General features: G+C 35.2%; 1 long non-coding RNA gene and 1 other non-coding gene across 14 annotated transcripts in view; one reads left to right on the top strand and one right to left on the bottom strand.

The window, feature by feature from the left end:
* LOC113255713 (uncharacterized) overlaps positions 1-25,023 on the top strand; it is a 178,126-nt gene that overhangs the window by 46,070 nt on the left and 107,033 nt on the right. For 6 of the 13 annotated variants that reach the window (XR_008958642.1, XR_008958643.1, XR_008958641.1 and 3 more), the window contains one exon: positions 22,042-22,137. The exons of the other annotated variants lie outside the window; for them this stretch is intronic. This is a non-coding gene — a long non-coding RNA (uncharacterized LOC113255713). The remainder of the gene's footprint in view (positions 1-22,041; positions 22,138-25,023) is intronic. 13 annotated transcript variants of the gene reach the window in all.
* Positions 5,402-5,508, bottom strand: LOC113255829 (U6 spliceosomal RNA). Its single transcript, XR_003316452.1, has one exon. It is a non-coding gene; the product is annotated as a U6 spliceosomal RNA (small nuclear RNA).

Raw genomic sequence — 25,023 nt, 5'->3', positions numbered from 1 at the left:
CCTTGTCACCTTAGCCTAGATTCCTTTTGTTTCATATTTACCTCATATTTAATCTTTGTTTTAATCCTTTTTTGTTTTAAGTGTGCTCTACTGGACATTTTGTTGGCTTTTTTAAAAAATTAATTTTGAGTCTCTATCATTTTAATTAATATATTTATGCTATTTGTAGGTATCATGTTATATAGTTCTGCTAGGATTTATTGCTCAGTATCATTGCATATTTTTCTACTTACTATGCCTTTCCCCTCTGCTTTTCTTATTTTCCATTACATAGATCATATTTGTTTCTTTTGGCTTAAAGTTATATATTCTATTTTATTTTCATGTTGGTTGCCTTTGTAATGCCTGTTGCCCTTAAGACTGGTACTGAAGTTTGTTTACCCCAACTAATTTATCTTATTAATATAGACATTTTTACTCTTAATAAGACAAGTACTTTAATATACTCTTATATCCTTTTTTTTTTTGTCTCTCTCTCCATGCCTATTATAGTAATATTGTGTAGAATATTAGTTATGGTGATAGATACACTTTATCTTTTCCTGGTTTAAATTTTTTAAATTTAATTTTTAGACAAAAAGAAACTTTGCCAAGATATATAATTACTCTTACTTTTCATGCCCTTTGAGTATATACTGAATTATATTATATTATATTATATTATATTATATTATATTATATTATATTATATCATATCCTACCTTCCTCCTTTTTTCCCCTCTCTCCCTTTTTCTCTCTTTTTCTTTCTTTCTTGTTTTTTTGCAAGTAGTATTTAAACATGGATTTCTGTGTGGCAGACCTTCTGAGACACCATATGCCTAAAAATGTTTTTATTATACCCTCAAATTTAAATTTTGCTGTAGAGCAAAATTAAAATATATATTAAATGTATTAATATATATATAGTTTTATAAAATATATAAAATTAAAATATATTAAATATAAAAATTTAATTTTGCTTTTTGAAGGTCTTTTCCTTCAATGCTGTAAAAATATTACTTCATTGATTAGCATTCATTATAGGCGCTGAGATGTCTGAGGACAATTAGATCTTTTTTTTTTTTTTTTTTTTTTTTTTGTAGGTGATAAGCTCTTTTACTCTGGCAGCTTTTTAGAATTTTCTCTTTGAAATACATTTCAGGAAGAACTGTCTCACTGGTTGTCATTCCCCAGCCTTGAGCTTATTGATGGAGGAGTGGAGAACATGCCACAAGTCTCTAATCAGCTCCAGCCCTTCTTCAATCACAGCCTTCAGCAGGGTTTTACCTTGTGTTGACACTATCATGTATACATAGACACCCAAGAGTTGGGCTATTGTTAGTTGAATTCTGCAATGAAGGGGCAAATAGTAACTATCCTAAGACAATTCTGGGGATGGGCAAGAATACAGCCTAAACATTTTTCTTCAACCTACCTTCTCACTGCAGTGTTTTCTGCTCCTCTGCCCTAGGCTGCATCCACTATCCCCTCCAACAGCTGTTCAAGACAGAGTCTTCCATTTCTGCATGGATGTCTCCCACAGTTATAATTGCCGTTAATACCTGGAATCCTCTTTTATAGTTTTCCTCTTTTATAGTTTTCCTCTTTTATAGTTTCTCCAGGGTTGATTCTGGTTGACAGAGTCAGCAGGCTGTGCTAATTTGCCATATTGAAAATGTAGTTTAAATTTAATAGGGTTAAAACCCATTTACTCTCATACAAATCTTGAATATTTGCAGTCATTCTTTTTTTTTTTCTGTCATTCTTTAAAAAAAAACCCCAAAAAACAAAAAATAACAGGGAGACTTTTTATTATTTTGTCTTTGACCCAGGAAATAGTTCTCACAAAAACTCAGTGACACTTAAAAAGCATCGAAAAAATTTATTTACCAGTCTGTGAAACACTCCTTCCTCTCTGTTTCCTCATTTTTATGAAGACAAGTGTAGGTCTTTTTCAACCATTATAACTTTCTATACATACTAGATAGGTAATCAGAAAACCAGTTTAATGTCTCATGCTGCTGCTTTCTAGCTGTTAAATTTTGGACAGATTCTTTAAACTCCCAGAACTGGAATATCTTATCTACAGGTTGAACAGGTTGAAAGGGTTGATGTTCATGACTGATTTCGTCCCTTTTTTCCCTTTTTTCACCTTTATCAAGATATAATTTACAACTAAAATTGTAAGGTATTTAAAGTGTACAACATGATTTAATATATATATATACTGTGAAAAAATTCCCCCCCATTGAGTTAGGAAACACATCTATCATCTCACATATTTACTTTTTTTTTTTTTTTGGTTAGAACATTAAAGTTCTACTTTCTTATCAAATTACAATTTTACAATACAGTGTTAACAACTATAGTCACCATATTATCCATTACATTCTCATTTTATTTATCTTATAACTGAAAGTTTGTACCCCTTACCAACCTCTCCCTATTTTCCCTACCTCCCAGCAATCACCAGTTGACTCTGTTTCTGAGTTTGCCTTTTTTTTTTTTTTAAATTTCACATGTAAGTGATACCATGTAGTATTTGTCTTTCTCTTTCTGGCTTATTTCACTTAGCATAATGCCCTCCAGGTTTCTCCATGTTGTGGCAAATGGCAGGGTTACCTTCTTCTTTAAGGCTGAATTATATCTGTATCTATACATCTATATCTATATCATCTATATCTATTACCTCACATCTTCTTTATCTATCCATCCATTCATCCATTGACAGACACTTAAGTTGTTTCCATATCTTGGCTATTGTGAATAATTCTGCAGTGAACATGGGAGTGCAGATATCTTTTCAAGATTATAATTTTATTTCCTTTGGATATGTATCTCAGAACTGGAATTGCTGGATCTTATGGTAGTTCTATTTTTATCTTTTTGAGGAACTCCCGTTTTGTCTTCCACACTGGCTGCACCAGTTTACATTCCCACCAACGGTGCGTGCTGGTTCTCTGTTCTCTAAGTCCTTGCCAGCATTTGTTATCTCTTGTGTTTTTGTTAATAGCCATTCTAAGAGCTGTGAGGTGATATCTCATTGATTTTGATTTGCATTTCCCTGATGGTTAGTGATGTTGAACACTTTTTCATGAGCCTCTTGGCCATTTGTATATTTTCTCTGGAAAACATCTATTCAGGTTCTTTGTCCATTTTTTAAATTAGGTTCTTTGTTTTTCTGCTATTGAATTGTATGAGTTTCGTTTATATTTTGGATATTAACCCCTTATTGGATAGGTGGTTTGCCAATATTTTCTTCCATTCCATATGTTGTCTTTTTATTTTGCTGATAATTTCCTTTGCTATGCAGAAGCTTTTTAGTTTGATGTATGTTTGACTACCTGTTTATTTTTGCTTTTTTTTTTTTTTGCCTTTGTTTTTGGTATCAAATAAAACAAAAACAAAAACAAAAAACATTGTGAAGACCAGTGTCAAGGAGCTTACTCTCCCATGTTTCCTTCTAGAGATCCTTTGGTTTCAGGTCTTAAATTCAAGTCTTTAATCCATTTTGAGTTTATTTTTGTGTATGGTATAAGAAAGAGACTCAGTTTTATTCTTCTGCATGTGGCTATCCAGTTTATTGATTTCCCCATTGTATATTCTTGGCTCCTTTGTCATAAGTTAATTGACCATCTACACATGTGTTTTATTCTGGACTCTCTATCCTTTTCCATTAGGTTCCTTTCTACTTGGTGATTTTATGGTGATGATTATATGGAGTTTTCAATAATTTATTTTATTTCTAAAAAGTCTTACTGGTGTGAAATCCTTGTCTACCATTGATGAACAGTTTTTATAAAATTCTGCTGATAAATAGTAAGTACATGGTATGAAAAAAGCAAATAATTTAGCCTCTAAGATTAGCAGTTGGCATGCATGTTCACTTTAAAGTAGTGGCCCACAACATCAGGTGTCCATGGGAATGAATTGTAGAGAGTTCAAAAAAAAAGTTTAAATATATTTGCAAAATATATTGCTGCTAGGCTACATTTTAAATAATTAAATCAGATGCTCTAGGCATAGGGGCAAGGCCTAGATATTTTTTTAAAAGCTAGATTTTTCTAATTTTCAGGGGAAGTTGAGAGCAATTAAAGGCTAATAGGCTAAAGGTAATTGAAGAGGCAAAAGTGAAAGAGATTCAGTTTGAATAGTTTTGAAAAACTTCAAAATATAGATGACAACTTTGAAGTAATAAACAATAAATTTAATAACTCAATTGAATTCTGGAAATACATGATTTGGAAAAAATTAAAAAGAAAATTACTGCTAAAGCACAAATTAAAACTCCTAGTTCAAGTTTGTGAAATATATTTTTATTGATATTGGATATAATACACATAGTGTTTTTTGCTTCTCTTCGGACTGTTTGGGAGTCAAATGAAAATCCTGTTAAGTTTCAGGCATTTTCTCATTTGATTTCTGAATTTGTTTTATTTTTAAAGATAAGTATGAATGAAAGGAAAGCTTCAGAAGGCAAAATGATTATTTCACTAAAGCATATACAAGAGGTACTTATTATCTAAGTAAGGGTAAGGAATAATTGATAAGTGGTGTTATTTGTTTCCTAGGATTGCTCAAACAGGTCACTACATACTTGGTGTCTTAAAACAAGAAAAGTTTATTCTCTCACAATTCTGGAGGGCAGGTATCAGCAGAGCTGTCCTGCCACCAAAGGCTCTAGGGGAGAATTCCTCTTTGCCTCTTCTAGTTTGTGGTGGTTCCTAGCATTTCTTGGCTTGTGGCAGCATAATTCTGATCTCAGCCTCTATCTTCACATGACTTTCCTTTCATGTATCCCTGGGTGTTTTTTTTCTGTTTTAGGGACACTAAGTGAATTTAGGGCCCACCCAAATTCAGTACGATCTCATCTGGATCTCTTCCCTAATTACATCTGCAAAGACTCTATTTCTAAATAAAATCATATTCTGAGGTTCTGATGGACATTAACCTTTAGGGGTACTGTTCAACCTACCATACCAGGTAAACACCATCTATGATGAATCTGTTAAATATGGAGACCAAATTTTTATAATAAACAGTATATGTGTGTGTGTGTGTGTGTGTGTGTGTGTGTGTGTGTGTGTGTTATAGGAGGACTTCTTTAATACAAATTACTAAAAAATAAATTAATAAAATTAATAAAAATTAATAAAGAGTTAATTCTTTAATTAGAATTTCTCTGAAATGTGAAGCTAAAAAAATACCTTACATGATATTGGCTATAATTGCATCTACGTATGAATTATTAGTGTTTACAAGGATACACTTTGTATATATATACACATTCATACTTACAGATACAACATCATTTGCCTCATGGTTTTGTTCTCCAGAAGGATCATAAGGAAGCCCATATTTACAAAAACATCTGTAAGCTTAATTTATTTTCCAAGAGATCTTTTTAAATCTTTTTTTTTTTTTAAATATGGAATGCTTCACGAATTTACCTGTCATCCTTGCTCAGGGACCATGTTAATTTTCTCTGTATTGTTCCAATTTTCATATATGTGCTGCTGAAGCAAGCACTTAAAATCTTTTTTTTTTTTTTAAGATTTATTTTTTTAGAGAGAGAGAGAGCATGAGTGGGAGGGGCAGAGGGAAAGGGAGAGACTCTCAAGCAGCCTCCAGGACTAGCTCGGAGCCCGAGATCATGACCTGAGCCAAAACCAAGAGTCGGAGGCTTAACTGACTGCGTCACTCAGGTGCCCCAAAATCTTTTTATATTCACACCACACACATACATACCACAGACACTACACAAGCATCTCGTACCAGATAGGTAGATGCACACACACACACACACACTCACCCCTGCACACTTATACCACAGTACACATATACCACACATATAGCCCACAGTTCAGTGGGCAAAGTAGACATTAAAACAAGTAAGGATAGTGCAGTGTGATTCATAATTGTGAGAAATGTTCATGCTGGCAACATAGAGGAGGAAAGTAATGAATGATTTAGGGAAAGTAGTGTCAGGAAAGGCTTCACTGAGGAAATGAAGTACAAACTAATCCTGAAAATTGAGTAGGAATTCACCATTTAAAATTTTTTTAAATTATGGAGATAACATTTCCACTCTAGGAAATGCTGTTAGAACCTAGGAATTAGGGTACTATCAAGACAAGCCACTCTAAAATATGATTGAAATGAGCAGCTAAGGAGACTTAGTGATAAGATGCTTATGACCCAATTAACTAAGAATTTTTATGTCTTAAAATTCTGCCACAGACAGAATGAGAAAATAATTAGCTATGTACTAACATAATATGATATAAAATTTAGGAGCTGCAATACTATAGAGAAAGGAAAGATTAGTGTGGTGTGGAATGTTCTGAAAGTCTTTAAGAGAAATAAGTTTGAAACTCAGCCTTGATGGTAAAGAAGAGTTGGATAGATAGGGAAAGAGAGAGGAGGTTGATGACAACAGTACCATGGGTGCCCTGGAAGGAAAGAATGTCAAGAAGGAAGAAATGATTAAAGCCTTGGAACCCGAGTAAGATAAGATTGAAAGGAAACCAGGACTCCTGGCTGGCTTAGTCAGTAGAGCATGCAGCTCTCAATCTCAGGTCATGAGTTCAAGTCCCATGTTGGGCATGGAGCCTACTTAGGGGGAAAAAAAAAAGAGACCAACCACTAGAAGATCCTTGGTGATATTCTAAGAACAGGCTTGGGTTCTCAGAATAAGTGGATTTGTATTGGGTTAGGCAGTGAATGGTGTTTTGTTTTGGGTGACAAATTAATGCTCAGAGACTGACTATGCCTTTGCCAGAAATTTATTTAAACACAGGTTCACTGCAGGAATTCCACAAGCCAAGAGCATATAGGATAATGTCTCTTAATAAGCTCATAGAGATATAACATACTCCAAAGAAATTATAGATTTATTACACTGTTGTTCCAGGCAAGTGGAGATAAAAGGAAAATAGTCAAAATTTAGCTGAAGTATATACCTTTATAGGTAGAAGTTGATACTAAGGAGTGATGGCTTAACCAGGGGAGAACTGCCAGCTGCCAGCCCCAAAATAAAAGTCCTCTGTTGCTAGAGCATGTTGCTAGGGATCGCTGGTGCTGGTACTGACAGGCCACAGGGTCTCCTTTGCAGGGCCACTTCACTCTTCACTACTGCTGGTAAGAGTTGCCTTTACTGTGGCAGGAGCTAATAGCCCCAAAGTCTTTGGAGAGCTATTTAGATCAGCAAAGAGTCACCCCTTGCCCAGACAGAACACTCTCAGATAATCCTTACGAACGTTGGGTGTTTATAGTGTAAATGTCCCCTTGACATAGTTGTTTCTTTATGTTTTTTGATAAGTCCCAGTGGGGCATGTCGACAGCTGAGCAACTGAGTTTTTATTCATGAGAACAGTCTTTGTCATAATCAAATGCATTAAAAAAACTTCACTTAGGTCATAAACAAGTGGATTTGAAATCATATCAAACCAATACACAACAGGTAGGAAATGAGCAAATACATGAAGAAATACAGTGTGTCCTGCATTTGATGTCTTAGATTGTTTAGTAGGGAGCCAGTGGTTTTAAGTGCTAGGTTAAGGAATTATTAATGGCTGAAGAATTAAAGAAAAACAGTTGATAGGGAATTTGAGCTACTTGGAGGTACTGGTGTGTCTGTATCAGTGACTTTCAAAGTTTTCTGACTGTATCCTCAGTAAAAAATAAATTTTATATTGTGATCAATAATAGGCACAAACACATATAACTGAAACAGAAGTTTCAAAAATCAATACAACTTTCCTACGACAAGGGAAACACTTCTTTTTAATTTAATTTTAATTTTAATTTTTTTAAATTTCATTTTTATTAATGAAAATCAGGACTTCTGTTATGCAGTGCGCTTCAGCCTTGGACTGTCGATTTGAGTGTTGGCTTTTGATTGTGAAAAGGATTATATATTTAAAAAATATTTATACTTAATATATTGTAAAAATACTCTAAATATTCCTAAAACTTCTTGTTTAACTTACAATTTACTTATTAAAATTTCTAAATTTAATAGTTTTATGTAAAATAAAATAACTGTATTTTCGAAGACATTTGATTTATGATCATTTAATCCAGTTGAAAAGATTAAACTTGCTTGTACAACAAACCTCATTTACAAGTTTAATTACGTATTATGAAACATTTTTTTTTTTTAAGATTTTATTTATTTAACAGAGAGAAAGAGAGCAAGCACAAGTAGAGGGAGCGGCAGACAGAGAGAGGAAGGAGAAGCAGGCTCCCTACCGAGCAGGACTCTGGGATCATGACCTGAGCCAAAGACAGACACTTAACCAACTGAGCCACTCAGATGCCTCTATTATGAAACATTTAAATTGCATTTAATAAATTTAATGTGTTTGATTTTCCTTCTAAGTACTTCAGATGCCTGACTAGGCAAGTGATGACTTTATTAAGCAACACGCCTTTAAAGTACTTAGCTCTTTTAAATGTAATTAATTAAACCTAGGAATGAAGCAAATTTCAGGTTCTTCTAAAAATGTTCAGGATGTGAAAAAAAATCATTCCTAAACAGTCTGGAGCAAGGTAGTCCACTAACCTTTTTTGGAAAGTAATTAACATTTCTGATGAAATTTTAAGCAATTTTACCAATAGATTTTAAGAACCTCTTCTGGGAAACCCCTCCTGATTGTCAATCATGGAAGTACCCTAACAACTTTTAACCATCTTTACGAGGAGTTTAATGATGTTTAATTAGGTCTTCTGTATCTAGTCTCACAATGAGTATCTAACCACTCTTTTTAAAAAAATTTTAATCCTATGAAATATCACTAACACGACACAAGTCTTTGAACTGGTTCTTTTAGAAAGCGCTTCCTAATAGCAAGTTTGAAATAAAATTTAAAATAAAATGATTTGTAACATGCTTATGTTGAAGGATAATTTTTTAAAAGAGGCAATATCATGGATCTTGTACAAATATAAAATAAATGTGTCAGCTATTTTATTTAATTAATAATAAGGAAACCAGTAATATGTAAAATAAAAATTAGAGGCAATCAAGAACTGTGAAATGAATTTGCTAATAGCTACCAATAGGTTCTTCTTTGGAATGGGGGTGATGGTGGTGAAATTGTACTTCTGTGGGACGAAATTCATTTACATCTCTATGGATAAGAATAATTTACATGTAAAAACTTACATCATTTTTTAATAATTTGCTGAGTTGTATAACAGCTTAGTTAGAGATAAAGAAAGGGGCAGACTTGCAGATAACCTGGAGGCATACACTAAACAATACTTAGTGTTCCTTTGAAAGGTCATTCATTAATCTTCCCTTACCCATTTCAGTATTTTTCACAATTTTCCCCATAATTTCCCCACCTGATGATCATAATAATATTAGAGATTATTCACACACACACATACACACACACCCCCACAGGGATGGTCTCATGTGGTTTAGCCTAATTTTTTACATATGTGCATCAGAGTGTTAATATATGTCTCCTTGAATTAGCTTTATAAATCTAGAGTCATACTTCATATATCCAGAAGACAGAACCTTATAACAAGACAATATTCCAAATAATTACAATAACATTTCCCACATTAATTTGCTCAGTTCTATGTATTCTTGTTCTACTGGATCTTAAATTAGGAATCTGCTTTCATAAAGCCTCTGTTTCATGGAAAAAAAATCCTGAAAATCAGTCCACTGGTAGTTGTCTAAACACTATCAGTTCAGAAACCCATACCCCAAAGTCAATTATTTGAAGTGCCAGTGGTTTAAAGTAACTTAGTCTTTTTCCATGAGGCTCTGAGACTCTCTTTTGTTGAAGAAGATCTGTGGCTTTGTTCTTTGGGTTTTTCCCCTTAACTAATCAGAGGTGTAATAAAGTCAATGTAAAGCACAGAAAATTATTTTAATAAGAGACCTAAGTCTAGCACATTTAAAGTATTAAAAATTCAACTTCCTTATTTTTTTGGGATTTTAGAAATATTTGATTTATGTAAGTGCCCATTTATCTCTATAAGCTAATCAGAATATCCTTTAAGAGAGCTCCTAATTAATTTATTAATATGTTCCAGAGATAGGAAAATATTTTGCACTCTCTCAATGAAGAGTGAAACCCTTTGAACTTAAGTTAAACTCTCATTCCTTTCAACTTAAAAATCAGAAATCTGAAATCAATTATACATTTTCTATTAGAATCACAAAACTAATCTGTTATATTCTCCAATGTACCAATTCTTAAACATTACAAGAACTTTAAATTACAAAAAGTATTCATAATCAAGAGTATTAATACTGTGGATTGATTTACTTCTTAATTCCTTTACTCTAAAACTATCCTGGAGGTTAAGAAAATACTTACCACTGACGGAACAATTTTGTCATTTCAGACAAGTTGAGGTTATATCAACAGTTCACTTCCATGCTATTGTGACTATTTCAAGCCAGGCATTGAGGCTGGAACATGGGATCTACTTTTGTAGATGTGTGGGTGTTTCTTCCCTAGCAACAGATGATATTATGATTTCTATGAACATAGGGTCCTTCAAGTCCACACACCTTAGATGGCTCTGGTTTTACAACCTATTATTTTTGGGATAAAATTATACCCTTGGTAAATTCTTTCTTTTGATTTGACAAGGGAAAAGTCTGTACTCCTACCAAGGCTGCAGTAAACTTTTTTTATATCTTGATGAGATTCTGTATTTCTTGAACTATCCTATAATATTTTAGTGTATTTAAGTTACCTTATAAGACATCTTATTGACATTCCCTTGGGCTTTATTACTTCTCATACATTTTACTAAGTTAATTCTCAAGTCCATCCAATGATATTTCAAACTTTCATACCTTGGGAATTTTTGTTCTTAGCAAAACAAAATCAAACACCAAACCAACCCACCCAACCCTTCCAAACCAACCAACAAAAAATAGCAACAAAAGCTGATGCCAAGCATATATTGTTAAATGAGCATGTCTTTTGAGGGCCTCATCTCTTTCTCCAATCTGCTTTTCAGAAGACCTGTACAAGAAGGCTTGTTAAAGTAGCTATGAAGAGGATAAAATTTTCAGAGTATCATTACACAGAGAGGAATTATAGTGCTTCTATATATCACTAAAGTTACCAACAGATTCCGCTGAGTATGACATCTATTCCAAAAATGATAGCGCTTCTAAATGAGAAAATGCTGAATAAAAACATGTTATTTATACCTGGATCTGTACGTTTACGTGAAATTCTTATTTTCCACTCTCTGTATTCAATCAGAAAACACCCTCTGCTCATATAGGCACAATTTCTTCATGTTCCTCAAACATGTTAACTTTATTCCAGTCCCATTCCCACCTTCACCCATTCTCTTAGGATGCTCTCCTTACTCAGAATGCCTTAAAAATTTCCTTAGCTTTTCTAAGCTCTACCATCTTTTCAGGATAAGCTTGAGTGCCTCCCTGCATGAGGTTTTTGGGGTTATTCTAGTCCTCAGTGACTTCTCTTTCTCTAACATATTATGGCACAGATCATCTGCTTCAACCAAGTTAGCACTAGTATTAAGAATGTTTATGCCCATTTCCCTGAGTCAAATTTCTTTAGGCAAAGAACCTGGCATATCATTACGACTGATTACCAATAGGGCTTAGCACAGTGCTGAGGACATAAAAGAATATTAAAGGAGATCAATTAGAGTCAAGATTCCTTAGGGCTGTGGCTTTTATCATTTTATTTCCAACACCTAGCACTGGCCTTAACACTCATTAAGTGTTAATTGAATGAAACAAATGATTCTCAGTAAATACTTTCTGATCTACAGATTGTTCTGTGAAGTGTCTAAGTAAAAACATAAAGTGATGTTGAAACAGTTTGCTTTTCATATTGTGGATGGATAGAACTAGATAGATAGATATCAGTACTAGTGATAAGTAGTGATAACCAGAAGTTAATGTTACTGTGAGCTGTTGAACATGAACTTACTGTGCATTTGTCAGCTACTATCTTTACTCTAACACATTCCTAGCCTATAGAAATATACCTGGCTTGCTATGGCAACATAATATTTTGTTTTTTCCACCTATGCCAAGTAATTTTATTCTGGCCATAATCTGACGCACTTGATTTATTTACACTTGAAATATTGTCCTCAGTAAAGCTGAACTTGAACCAGATTGTGATCTCCCTACCTCCTACGTCACCATTCCCTAAGGATCCATCTTGTGATTTTTAATTTCATATATATAACATTCCCCTCTTTGACTGTTTCATTCCATTGTAGTTACTAAGCACAACACCATTACCCTCTTGAGTAAGTCTTTTAAAGTGTAACACAGAAGACTTTTTCACAGATGTTGAGTATGTAAGCTATATAGATACAGGCAATCATAGGTTCACAGTATATATTTGACTAACAAATATAATTAAAATGTGAATCATAGGAATCAGTCATGAATAAATCTCAAAACACCTACTGAAAAAATCACCAATAACATCTGGGTACTAATATACACTGAGCGAAATATAGGAACACATACCTGTATTAGTAATCTGCTGTGTAACATCCCTTCCCTCCTTTACTTTTGTCATCTAAGTTAACCTAATCATGGGAATGAAATCCTATCACATCCTTAAATCCCACCCACACTCAAAAGGAGGGGATTATACAAGGCTGCACCTCTACAGTGGGGGATGGAAATTTTAGGAGCTATCTTAGAATTCTGCCTACTAGAGTCTTCAAATCCTATTTCTCCCTTCATAGCCAGTTGTTCTAGGGAAAATGGCAGAGGTCTAGGGGTAGGAAGCCAGGGGCAAGTGCTGGCTCTGCCACTGACCCGTTGATAAATATAGACAAGTCAGTTAACTCTCTTAGGAGGAACTAGATTTTTTCTGCATCCTTTTCAGGTGCTAATATTCCAAAATTCTTGATTCTATCTTTAAGTTTCTTCGTAGGTAGAGAAGATACAATATCAGAAACATGGTTACAATTCAATTAGCGATGATGATAAGGAGGATGGGTGCGGTGAAAACACCCTTATCAAATTAGAGAAATGCTAGCATCTTCAAATGTCATCTTTTGCCTCCTTTGGTCTTCAGGTAATATGTCAGAATACTTGGGTGCAGTATGTCCTGCCAACATTCAAGGCTGAGCCGTGGCTGGTATAATTTATATTTTTTGTTTGGCTTGCTCAGGACCCAGCAGCACTCCCTGATTTGATTGGTCTTACTTAGGCTCCTGCAGATCCCCTTTCCTAAACACTTTCCTCACATTACCTAGTATTGCCTCTTTTCTGGTTGAAGCTTGGGAAAGGAAAACAGGGAGGCTTATGTCTGCCTGTCCTATTTTCTTGTTCCCATGATTCCTTGGGCCAGAAGACTAAACTGTTTTTCTTTTGTGTCTATGAACTTCCTCCTACTATTTCAGAGCTATTCTGATTGTCTTAAACTGAATGACTATCTCTGTACTCTTGGAGGATGCTATAGGCAAAGCAAAGATTTCTCTAATTTGCTTTTCATATACTAAAAGGGAGATAGAGGATTTTGAAAATCCAAGCCAATAGTCTTGTTTTAAATCTAAGATTCTGATGTATAACTGTATTTTTGAATGTCAGTTATTGAATATTAACTCAGTCTTTGCCTTTACATTCTTTTTGCTATAAATTTTAATCTACCTTAGGCAATCAGACAGCTAGAGTAAATGTGTGGAAGATATTTTAGGAAGATATTTTAAAAATACTATTATTTCATCACTTCCATTAGCTATTAAAGTACTGTTATTATTATCTTGTTCACTTGTGTATTCCCAGTGCCTGGGAAAAAAAAACCAGGCACATAGTAGGCTCTATTAATAAATGTAAGGTGAATGAATAGATAATTCTATGTGTGAGTGAATGGGGTCGAGAAAGTGTTCATAGGAAACTTTTTTTCCAGCATCACATAATCTGAACAACTTTTCCTGGTCTTTTCCTCTACAAGGTCGTATTTGCTCAGATCTTAGAGAAGTCCATATTATTTCTTTCTGCTTTTATTTGCTGTATATTTTCCTCTGGGAGTTTTCTATCTTTTTTGGTTAAGCTACAAACCAAGCTATCCTAAAAATACATTTCAGCTTTTACTGAATTAAAAAAACCTTTTTTCCCCTGTCAGACTATGTCTTATTTCTCACTAAAAAATTGGAATTTAATTTGATATGTGATTTTCTAAGAATTACTTGCTTATTGGTAGGGAGGGTAGAGAGTCATGATTTGTCTATTTAAGCCTGTCATTAATCCTATCACATTTTATGGTGTTAACTGAGGTAGAATGAAGAAAATAAATAGTACACGTCAATTATACTAATAATAGCTAATATGTATTAAGTGCCTATTTTGTATTGGATACTATGTTAAACTCATTTTATGTGACCATATTTATGTTTCACAAGAACCCAGTGACAGATATTAGTGTTGGCTCAAAGTACAGTGAGGAAATTGAGCCTATTGTTAAATAACAATAACCCGCCCAAGACATAAAGTTATAAAGTGGCAAAGCTGGAATGAACTGATGTCTGTGAGATTCCAGAATCTGTAGTCTTTACATTCTGATATACTGCCCTGGATCCATAACCATCCTAGTTTTCTAAAAAATATCTTGAAAATAATTCAAAGATAATTTAAAGAAAAGTGAAATGAAGTGCTAAACACCAAGAACTTTAAAACAACATGGTTTTATTCAGTTTAAACGAAGGCTATGTAAATAGGAGTAGGTGGGTTAGTATTTTCACCAAAATTCTCAACATTAAGAAAAGAAAACCTGTTGTTGAGGGGAGCAATGGGAGGCTTCTGAACTATTTAATGAAAAAAAAAAAAGAGGAAGTTATTTCAGCTTATACTAACAGAGCCAAGTATGGTTAAAAAATATCTAGTGACTTAGGTATGTAGACAACAAAACCACCCAGAGCACTTAAATTGAAAAGCAAAATTGACTTCCAGAAGTTGTAAGTGGAAGCTGGAAGTAGAAGCTCAGAAAGAATTTATTTGTGTTCTTAAATTACACACATACTGTACTTGCAACTACAAGGATCGGAGTAGCATATGGAGGGTGGACATTGGGAATTTGGAAAGCTATTTGCTAAAACAACTAAGAACATTCTTAAAATATGTTACTCAGACTTCTACGGGCTTGGAATTATGTACTAATTAATAAGGTTATCTTACAAATGTACGTTTTTTTCCAAGATGTCAACTTTTTCCCTGTAGAATATCCCATGTCAAAAAGTAATTTAAAAAAGTAATAAAAAGCAAAACCAAGACCAAAAAAATAATCTCTCTCTCTCTGTCTCTCTCTCTCACACACACTCATTCTCTCTCTCTCTCTCTCCCCCTCATCTCAATATCCATAATAGGCTTCTAAATTTTTGTGTACTGAAGTTTAATAATTGACAGTTATTTAATGCTAACCATTTATCCTTCACCTTTAGTTTTTTTACTTCCCCAATCATCCTTGAAAATCAATCTTTGTGAAAATCACGTTATTTAATATTACAAATTTCTAGAACATGATATATTAGGCATTGACTTAGTCTAGCTACATTGCAAATACCAGCAGACAATAGCACTGTAGTTGGCCAGATTTATCTTCCTTTCTCAATTATATTTCTTCCCCAAATTAAGCTTCTGATTAAGCCTTCCTGTATTGGGATATAGTATTCTCATGTTTTTATCTTGAAGAAGTCTTGCCCTAAAATTGACACTAAGATTTTCTTATGACTTTAATAATTTTAGTAAAGATCAAAACTTAAGCTCTAATAAGAAAGGTATGTGTGTGATGTGTGTGTGCGTACGTGTGTGTGTGTTGGGTAGGGCAGGGAAAGGAAGAGGGAGGAGTTAAAATGGACAGAGGCAAAGACAGATATACCATGAAGTTAATTGCGAATAGAATAGGAAATATAATTAGTTCAGTTTTAGTGCATAATATTTATGTGATTTGTAGTCATTTCTGTGTAATTAATTACTAGCTATCATAGTGTAGGAATGGGTTCTAAGAATATCCCTACCACCTGCTGTGTCAGTTAGCCCATTGTTATGATATGGAGGTATGGGACCAAAAGTCTTATTGTGGTATGAATGTGTCCTGTGGGGCCAGGAACAGTAATACATAGTTAGTGGATGAGAAACAAGGATTCAACGGTATGGAGCGAGAAGCTAGTCTTTGGGAAAATTCTTACCTCCATCACTCCATCTCAAAGGATGATGTGTCTAAGTCCCTCCAGGGTAAATCTCTACATCAGTACCAGATTCCATACCTTCAAGCCTCTTCCAGAACCTTGGTCTGTTATTTATACCAATGTGTGCATTTATGGTGTCTGACTGTCCAGATAATAAAAAATAGATACCTTCTCATTTTAAATTAGACCGCTTTTGAGGGACCTACCATTTTACTAGGCCACATTACCATTATAAAGTATGAGATCATTTATTCATTCAATAAATATTTAATAGGTATGTATGCATCAGTTTTCTATTGCTGTGTAACAAACTACTCCAAAACATAACAGCTCAAAACAAAAACAGTTATTTATACTACTCATGAATCTGTAATTTGGCAGGGCTCAGTGGGAACAGTTCATCTTTATTTCACATGATATTAGTTGGGGTGGCTTCACTGGGAGCTGGAGAATTCACTTTCAAAATGGCTCATTCATGTGGCTGGCAAATTGGTGCTGGCTGTTGTCTGGGAGCTCAGCCAGGGCTCTGAGCCAGGGACTTTGATACCTTTCCACATAGGCGGCTCCATGGACTGCTTGGGCTTTCACACAGTATAGTGGGTAAATTTCAAGAACAAGATCCTGAGAAAACAAGGCAGAAGTGAATGACATTTTTATGACTTAGCTTCAGAAGTCACATGGTGTTGCTATATTGGGCAAGGCAGTCATTAAAATTCACTCAGGTTCAGAGGGAGGGGACATAGACACTCACAGTTGATGGAATGAGTGCCAACATCACCTTTTAAGAAGAACATATGGGATGTCGTATTAATTTCCTAAGGCTCTGTAACAAGTACCACATACTGAATGGTTTGAAACAACAGAAATTTATTATCTCATGGTTCTGGAGGCTGAAAATCCAAAATCAAGGTGTTTTGGTCATGCCCTCCCAAAAACTTTAGGGAAGAAACTATTTTATGTCTTTCTCTTATCTTCTGGAATTGCTGGCTATCCTTGGTGTTCCTTGGCTTGTGGATGCCTAACTCCAATCTCTGCCTCTGTCACTGCATGGCAGACGTTCTCTCCCTGTTTGTCTGTCTCTCCTTTTCTTATAAAGACAACTGTCATATTGGATTAAGGGCCCACCCTACTCTAGTATGGCTTCATTTTAACAGTGCCCCTGTTTCCAAATAAGGGCACACTCTGAGCTACTGGTGGGTAGGATTTCAACATACCTTTCTGAGGACACAATTCAACCCATAACAAATGGAAAGTGTTACATCTTCTTTGGAAAATGTTATTTGCAACATTGCATTAAATAGTAGGCATTATTATGTTTGTATGTATATGTATGGATGATAAACTGGTGATTTGGAAAAAAATTATTTATTTATTTATTTATTTAGAAAGAAATGCATACACATGCACATGGTGGGCGGGGCAGATGGGGAGAATCTATCAAGCAGACTCCCCGCTGAGCTAGGAGCCTGACTCCAGGCTTGATGGCACAACCCATGAGATCACAACCTGAGCTGAAACCAAGAGTCAGATACTTAACCCACTGAGGTACCCAGGCACCCCAGATAAATGGTTAATTTTTATAATTTAGGTTCCATGAAACAAAACTTTGCTTAGTGCTTAGAACATTGCTGACATAGTTTAGACAGTTAATGAATACTCTGAATAAAGAGAATTGAAAAAGATAAAGACTCTGTCCTAATAGAGTTTACAGTTTTGACTAATGCAACCAATCAAGTTATCACACAACTATACAAGTATAAGCTAAAGTACGTGCTATTTATTCATATTTAACTTACTAAGCACATGTTTCCTGTCAGGCATTGCTCTCAGAAGTAGGTATAGAGTAGTGAACTAAACAAAATACCTGCCCTCATTCAATGTCAGAGAATAAATAAGGAAATATACATAATAAGTAAGATGATAATAAGTATTATGGAGAAAAATAAAGAGAAAGGGGATAGGGAGTGAGGGTATTGTTATGGGATAACCCAATAATACCCAAGTTTGGCTGCCCAATGCTAGAAAGGCCAATACTCAAGAAGAGTTTTGACTGGTAAGGAATATGAACGTTATTCAGGAAGCCAGCCACCTGGGGAGAAGGCAGACTCTTGTACAAAGACCAACTCCCTGGGGCACGTGGGTGGCTCAGTCAGTTAAGCATCTGACTCTTGATTTTGGCTCAGATCCTGATCTCAGGGTTGTGGGATCCAGCCCTGTGTTGGGCTCCATGCTCAGTGTGGAATCTTCTTGAGATTCTCTCTCTCCCTCTCCCTCTGCTCCTCCCCCTGCTTGTGTTCTCTCTTTCTCAAAAATAAATAAATAAATAAATAAATAAATAAATAAATAGTAAATAAATAAACAAACAAAAAAACAAATAAATAAATAAGAAAGAATATATATATATATATATATATATATATATATATATATTTTTTTTTTTTTTTTTTTTTTTAACTCCCAGGTTTTTGCCTGGTCCAGAGATTTTGAAAGGGGTTTAATCATTTAAGGGTATGCAGTGGTCTGTGACATTTCTTGATTACATGCAGACTTGATGATGTCAGCTACAGAGTTATATCTATGCTCAGAGGTTGTGCAAGAAGGTCTGGTTTCTTGGTACCCAGGGTTTGTACAGAGTACTCTATTCTTTCTGTAAAGGAGGGCAAGGTCTACACAGCACAAAGGGGGGGGGGGTGTCAGTAAGTCATTTCTGTGACCTTAAAAAAGAAAAACATTTTGCTAAATGATTGTTGGGCTAATCAGAAGACTAAGGGAGCTTCAGACAGACTTGCTGGCCTCTGTGGCTGGGAATGTTCTGGTCCTTTATTCCTCAAGGCCAGTGGTCTGCAAATCTCAAAGAAAGTAAATTAGTTCTGTTATAGATTAAGGACCTTAAGTCAGCAAACACGGAGTGTGTTAACTTGAAGCAAGTTAACCCTTAGGACCATCTGGAGTGCTGTTACAATATTGGTGATATTTACATAGGATGCCCCTCAGTCTGTACTACTGAGGAGGTAACATTTCTGCAGAGATTTGAAAGAAATAAATAAGGAGATGAGCCATATGCAAATCTGGGGGAATGTGGTCCAGCAGAGGGCAGGTGAAGAGCAAAATCCTTGAATAAGAAAGGGTTTGGCATGTTTGAGAACTACTGCATGGAAACTGTAATAATGAACAAGAGGGAGGAAGGTCGAAATGGAGATTGCATTTATAAGCAAGCCAGTGTAAAGACTTTGAGTTTTGCTTCAGTTGAGATGGAAAACCACAGAGGGTTGAGAGGAGAGGATTGATGTGATATGACTTGTGTAGAATCTCAGCTGAAAGTCAGCTTTCAGCTCCTATGTCACCCCACCCACAAAAAAAGATTATTATAAGAATATGTAGCAGGAGAATGTGATACTGTCAGGTGGTGGGGAGTTTTGAGCTAACAAGTGCAAGATGATAATAATTCTCCAATTTTATCTCAATTTGATTTTCAACAGATACAAAAGTTGCATTATTTAATTTTCTCATATTACATGTCAAGCTTTCTCTAGTATTTCAAATACCTATGTATTTGAAAAGGAAAAAAAAAACATATAGTGATAGTTCCACCCAAATTACATTTTTGTTTAGGAGCAATAAGGATTATTCATACCTGCAAATAGGAAACTGAAGTTTTTTCTATTATTTTGTCATTTAGAAAAATAATGCTTGGCCCAAATGATAAAAAATAAATTATATGTCACTTGTTAATAGGAAGAAAGCAAAAATTTAGTTCTGTGTATTATGAATATTTTTAATGATGTCATGGTTATAAAGTCAACATAATGATTTTTAATAATATGATGATCTGAAATGACCTCTTTATCATATACTACCTATATGGACTGAAAAGCTATATCTCCCTAAAATTCATATGTTGAAACCCCAATCTCCAAGTGATGGTATTTGAAGATGAGACTTTTGGGAGGTTCTTAGGTCATGAGGGTGGAGCTCTTATAACAGTGTCCGTATAAGAAGAAACGAGAGAGAGCTTGCTTCCTTTCTGCTCTCTGCCATGTGAGGATACAGCAAGATGCTGTGTGCAAATCAGACAGAAGGCCCTCACAAAAAACTGAATCTGCTTGCACCTTGAACTTGGACTACCTAACCTTCAGAAATGTGAGAAATAAATGTCTGTTGTTTAAGACATCTGGTCTATGGTAATTTGTTACAGCAGTCCTAGCTAAGACACTACTCAAAAATGAAGAAATGATTTTTTAAATTCCTAAGTGAACCTATGTTTATGGATGTTGAAAGATTACACATTGCTTGGGTGTGTTGGGAAACACAGCTCCTGATCAGGGTTTGGCAAACTGTAGGCCATAGGCTAAATACTGCCCACTGCCTGTTTTGTAAATTAAGTTCTATTAGAAGACAGATACACCCATCCATTTACATATTTTTTTACGTTTTTTGTTTTGTTTTGTTTTGTTGATTTTTGTTTTTTTTTTTGTTTGTTTGTTTGTTTTTGCTACAGTAGCATAGTTAAGTAGTTGTGACAGAAATTGTATGTCCCACAAAGCTGAAACTATTTGCTGTCTTGGTGCTTTATAGAAAGTTTGTTTCCCCTGCTAAGTGATACGTTTGGCAGGCTCAGAGAGGAAGATCTACAACTTCTTCTAAATCCCAGAAAGAGAAAGTAATTATTGTTAGGAGAAATTTATAAAAAATGAACTTTCTGGCAATTAAAATGTTTATTGAGGAATAAATGGGCATGGGGCCTTTACACAAAACTGTTCCAAATGACTTTATAGATTTTTCCCCAAACCATTTCTACTTCTGTTTTTTATATCAGTCAATGGCACCACTCAGTTCCCCAAGTCAGAAATCTAGCCAATGTTGTAAACCCTTCTCAGTCCCTCTCTGCTTTAACTGAGTACTTCTCTCCATTCCCACTGTCACCCTGGCCAGGCACCTGGAATTCTACAAACTTGCCTGCAGTGCTGAAAACATTTCCTAACAGCCTTTCCCACCTCCAGACATTCTTTTATATTCAATCTCTATCCTACACAATGACGTTTAAAAGGCCCAGTCCCCTATTTATATCCTTCAGTGGTTTTCTATTGCCTTTAGAAATAAATCTAAACACTAGAGCGTAATTTATAGAGTCCTTCACAAATGGCCTTTATTTGACTAACTTCTCTTTACCCTTTAGATCCCAGCTCGTCTATCACTTCCTTTGGGGATCCTTCTCTGGTGCCTAAGTCTGGTTTAAGTCACCCTCAAATGGTCCCCTAGGGCACTTTATAGTTTCTTGTTATAGAGCAGAACACATTGCATTGTAATTATTTGTTGAATTGTCTGTCTGAGCACTGTAACACTGTGAGGGCAAGGACCATGTCTTCATTAACTAGGGACACATTAGGGAGGAAAACAGACACAGTCTCTGTTATAAAGACACTTGCGGCCTGGTGAGAGAAACTGATATTTATCAAGTAATTACTGAAATATAAGCAGCAGCATCTTATTTGGAGATTTTAAACTGAGATTTCCTGCCCCTTTCTACTGAAATTATTCTTGTTGTCTTATGGTTCTTTACCCATTCACTGACTTAGGAAGAAGGCAAAGACAAGCGAGAATAATAAGATTACTGATCCATTTTGAATTTAATAGTCCATAGGGAGACAATAGTTTTGAAGTCTTTTATTTGCAAGAACTAGTCACCCCAAAGAGAAGAGGGTTTCCAAAATTCTAAAATATTTTCTTTAATAATCAAGAATCAAAGTTTAGGGTGCTGTGGTAGAATTTTGCTATAAGCTCTAGAAGAGGAAAGATAACAGGATATGTTACACAGGGAGAAGAGGAGAGCAAATAAGGTAAGTTGCACATGGGAAACCTTCTCACTTTCCTATCTCTTTCCCCTAGAGTATAAGTCATGTGGAGGTAACAGAAGCCCAAGATGGGGTCGAGAAATCCAGAGCAGGACTTGTGCTATTCTTCCGTTTCCATGACACAAGGAAGGTGAGACCATCTTAGAGAAGCACTGAATTTAGCATGATGCTGGAGAAACATGATATGTAGATGTTTGATAGCAATTGTTGATGTAGGTGACCCTGTGAATGGGCTTGATATAGGGAATGGTTGATTTTCCCTACCTAAAGACATATGGAACTCCAGACTCAAGTTCCATTTGATAGGGAAGGTCAGTGGAGAAAACCTGTTACAAGAACTGAGAGAAGGTCTTGTTTATGGTTGTATTCCAAGCATCTAGTACAGATTACTGGCACATAGTAGCATATAATAAATATTTATTGAATGAAATGAATGGATGAAGAATCAGAAAAACTGGAGGAAATTGAGTTTTCATTTATATAAAGGAATTTTTGAAGGAAATTGTCATGTGGATTCTTGACAAAGTCACTTAACTGGGGAATTAATCTTTAATTTCAGGAAAGCAACTGTATATCCAAGTGATATAAAAGAGGTCATAAAAACCTTATATCATTGGATCATCTACATGGCTGTAGAATCCATGGATTGTTAGTCTTCTTGATAAAATTATTACAGCTGACTTGATCTAACCTTTTACATGTTGTTCTATGTCTTATGTTCTTAATTTCTAGTGCAGTAGTTACTGTGTAGTTCCTAGCACAGTGTGCAGTGCTTAGATAAGACTCAAAACATATTTGTTGAATGGATTGTTGAAGAATTCATCTAATCTCCAGGTCTGAAAACTTTGGAAGAAGGGAAGATTTCCTCTTCTCCTAAATCATATTTGTAGTAATTGTCAGTGTAGGGGTTTAGAAAGAGTTATCCCAAGATGTGCCATTTTGGTATACAGATTATTTTGAGCTGAAAATAATCAAGGCCCAAAAGACTCAGGAATAAACTTTGACCTTCCTCTTAACTGCCTAAAAGAATGTAGATGGTGGACAAGCTATTCTTCTGTCATGAAGAGAGCTATCACCATAGAAAACTACATTGTAATGTGAACTAGGGGTGGTAGACAGTGAGGAACTTAGCAAAGTGCGTTTGTTAAAATTCCTTTCTATATCCCATTGGTTCTGTATGGCCCAGCAAATTTTTGTTTACCAAACATTTGCTCTGTTTCAACTTCCTGCGAATTACCTCCCTTCTCTTTGAAGTCCCTTTTTTTCCCTTCTCCTAAGTTCAGGATAACATATAGACCTCATTTTGCCTGGCTGTCTTTGGAATCTCATGTGTATGTGGATTCCTTGGATGAATGAAATTAAATTTGATTTTCTCTTGCTAATCTATCTCATATCAATTTAATTCTCTGACTAGCTGGAAGAATCTTGAAAGGTAGCGGAAAAAAAAATCTTCCTCCCCAACATCTGCATAGCATCACGTATAATGTAGGTACTCAAAAATATTTGTTGAAGAAAATGAATGAACAAAGAAGAAAGAGACAAAAATTTTAGCTCATCTTGCATACTTCTAAAGAGATCTTTTCAAAGAATCTATATCAAGTTTAAAATCTTCTATTTTTTCTCTGTATTACCTTCAATATCATTTTTAATGTGTTTTGCTATGAAACTCTATGTTTAATCTTATGGTCATATAAGCATTATGAAAGGATATATGCTTAAAATACTAGGCTCTTTCAATTCTGTCTTTTATGCTTTTTAAGGAAGGTGGGCTCTTAGGAAGAGCCTTTGTTTTGCTGAATGAGATGATATGTGAGGGCATAAAATACAGAAACAAGTGAAGGCTGTGTCCTGTACAGAAGGGGTATGGAGGCCTAGACATCTGGGTATATGGATATAACCCACATTACATTTTAGCTTTTGGTCAGTAAGTCTTCCTCCTTGGGTGTGGGTTGGTTGTTGTTCATTGAGACACATTTGTTTCAGTCCTTGTGTTCTGTTGGTGTCCACAGCTGACTTCTCTGCCTGGTAAACTTGTGCTTTGCTCTTTTTCCACTTGGTCAAGATCTGATTCTGATTTCCCCTTCCTGCCGACTTGGCCTCTCTTTACCCCTTGATAGTGCTAAGACATTTCGAATCTCTGCTGTATCCTTCATCTGACCTTTATCAATGACGTCTACCTTGCAGTAGACTGTGGGTCAGCTTTTCCCCCACTATGGCAGATCCCACAATTGGCTTGTGGGCTCTCATTTCAGCATCTTTTTCACACAGGATTAGAGGTCGGTCCTATTTATGGCTGACCATGCCTCTCCATTGTCTCACCCATACCAGGTATAGCCATTTCTTGATCAAGGGCCTCTCTGCATAATGATCTCTCAGAGCCCTTAACAGGGAGTGTTCCTCTCAGTCTATTACATCCGTCTCCTCCCACAAAGCCTTGTAGCTAGGAGGCTGGGGCATATATATGATTGCTTATCTTTTCTACTTCTATTTTCTCACCTAAACCATCAGGTTGGAAAGGGGGACTTTCCCCTTCTCTGTGGCTGATTAAAATATTCTCTGTCATTCCATTTCTTCAAAGCTATTATTGTGAGTGGTTATAGGGAGATAGAAAAAGCTGCTTACCAATAGGGAACATACATAGGGAGCTATTTTTAAACTATTTACTTGCTATACTTTGAGAATGGGTGATTTAGATGAGAGCCAAATATACTTAGGTTTCTGTGTGTTCACTAGGTTAAATAAATCTGTAACACTTCTTCATGGAATGGCAGACTAGATATTAATATTTAACCTAATCTCTAATGATACATGATTTCTTATTGATCACAGTTATTCCTGGAAATGGAGATACATTAGTTTCATTCTGAATTCTGGGGACACTTTACTTAACTCTGGTGTGGTAACTTAAGTTTATACTTTTGTAAAATAGCATTTAACTGTCTTACTATAATTATCTTTGCTTAAATGTCTCTTTCTCCTTTAAATCTATGTGAATTCAGAGCAAAGATCTTGTTTT

The sequence above is a fragment of the Ursus arctos genome, unplaced genomic scaffold (assembly GCF_023065955.2).
Source record: "Ursus arctos isolate Adak ecotype North America unplaced genomic scaffold, UrsArc2.0 scaffold_11, whole genome shotgun sequence".
Classification (NCBI taxonomy): Eukaryota; Metazoa; Chordata; class Mammalia; order Carnivora; family Ursidae; genus Ursus; species Ursus arctos.
Note: the sequence above shows the minus strand (reverse complement) of the source record. Positions and strands in the feature narration are given on the sequence as shown.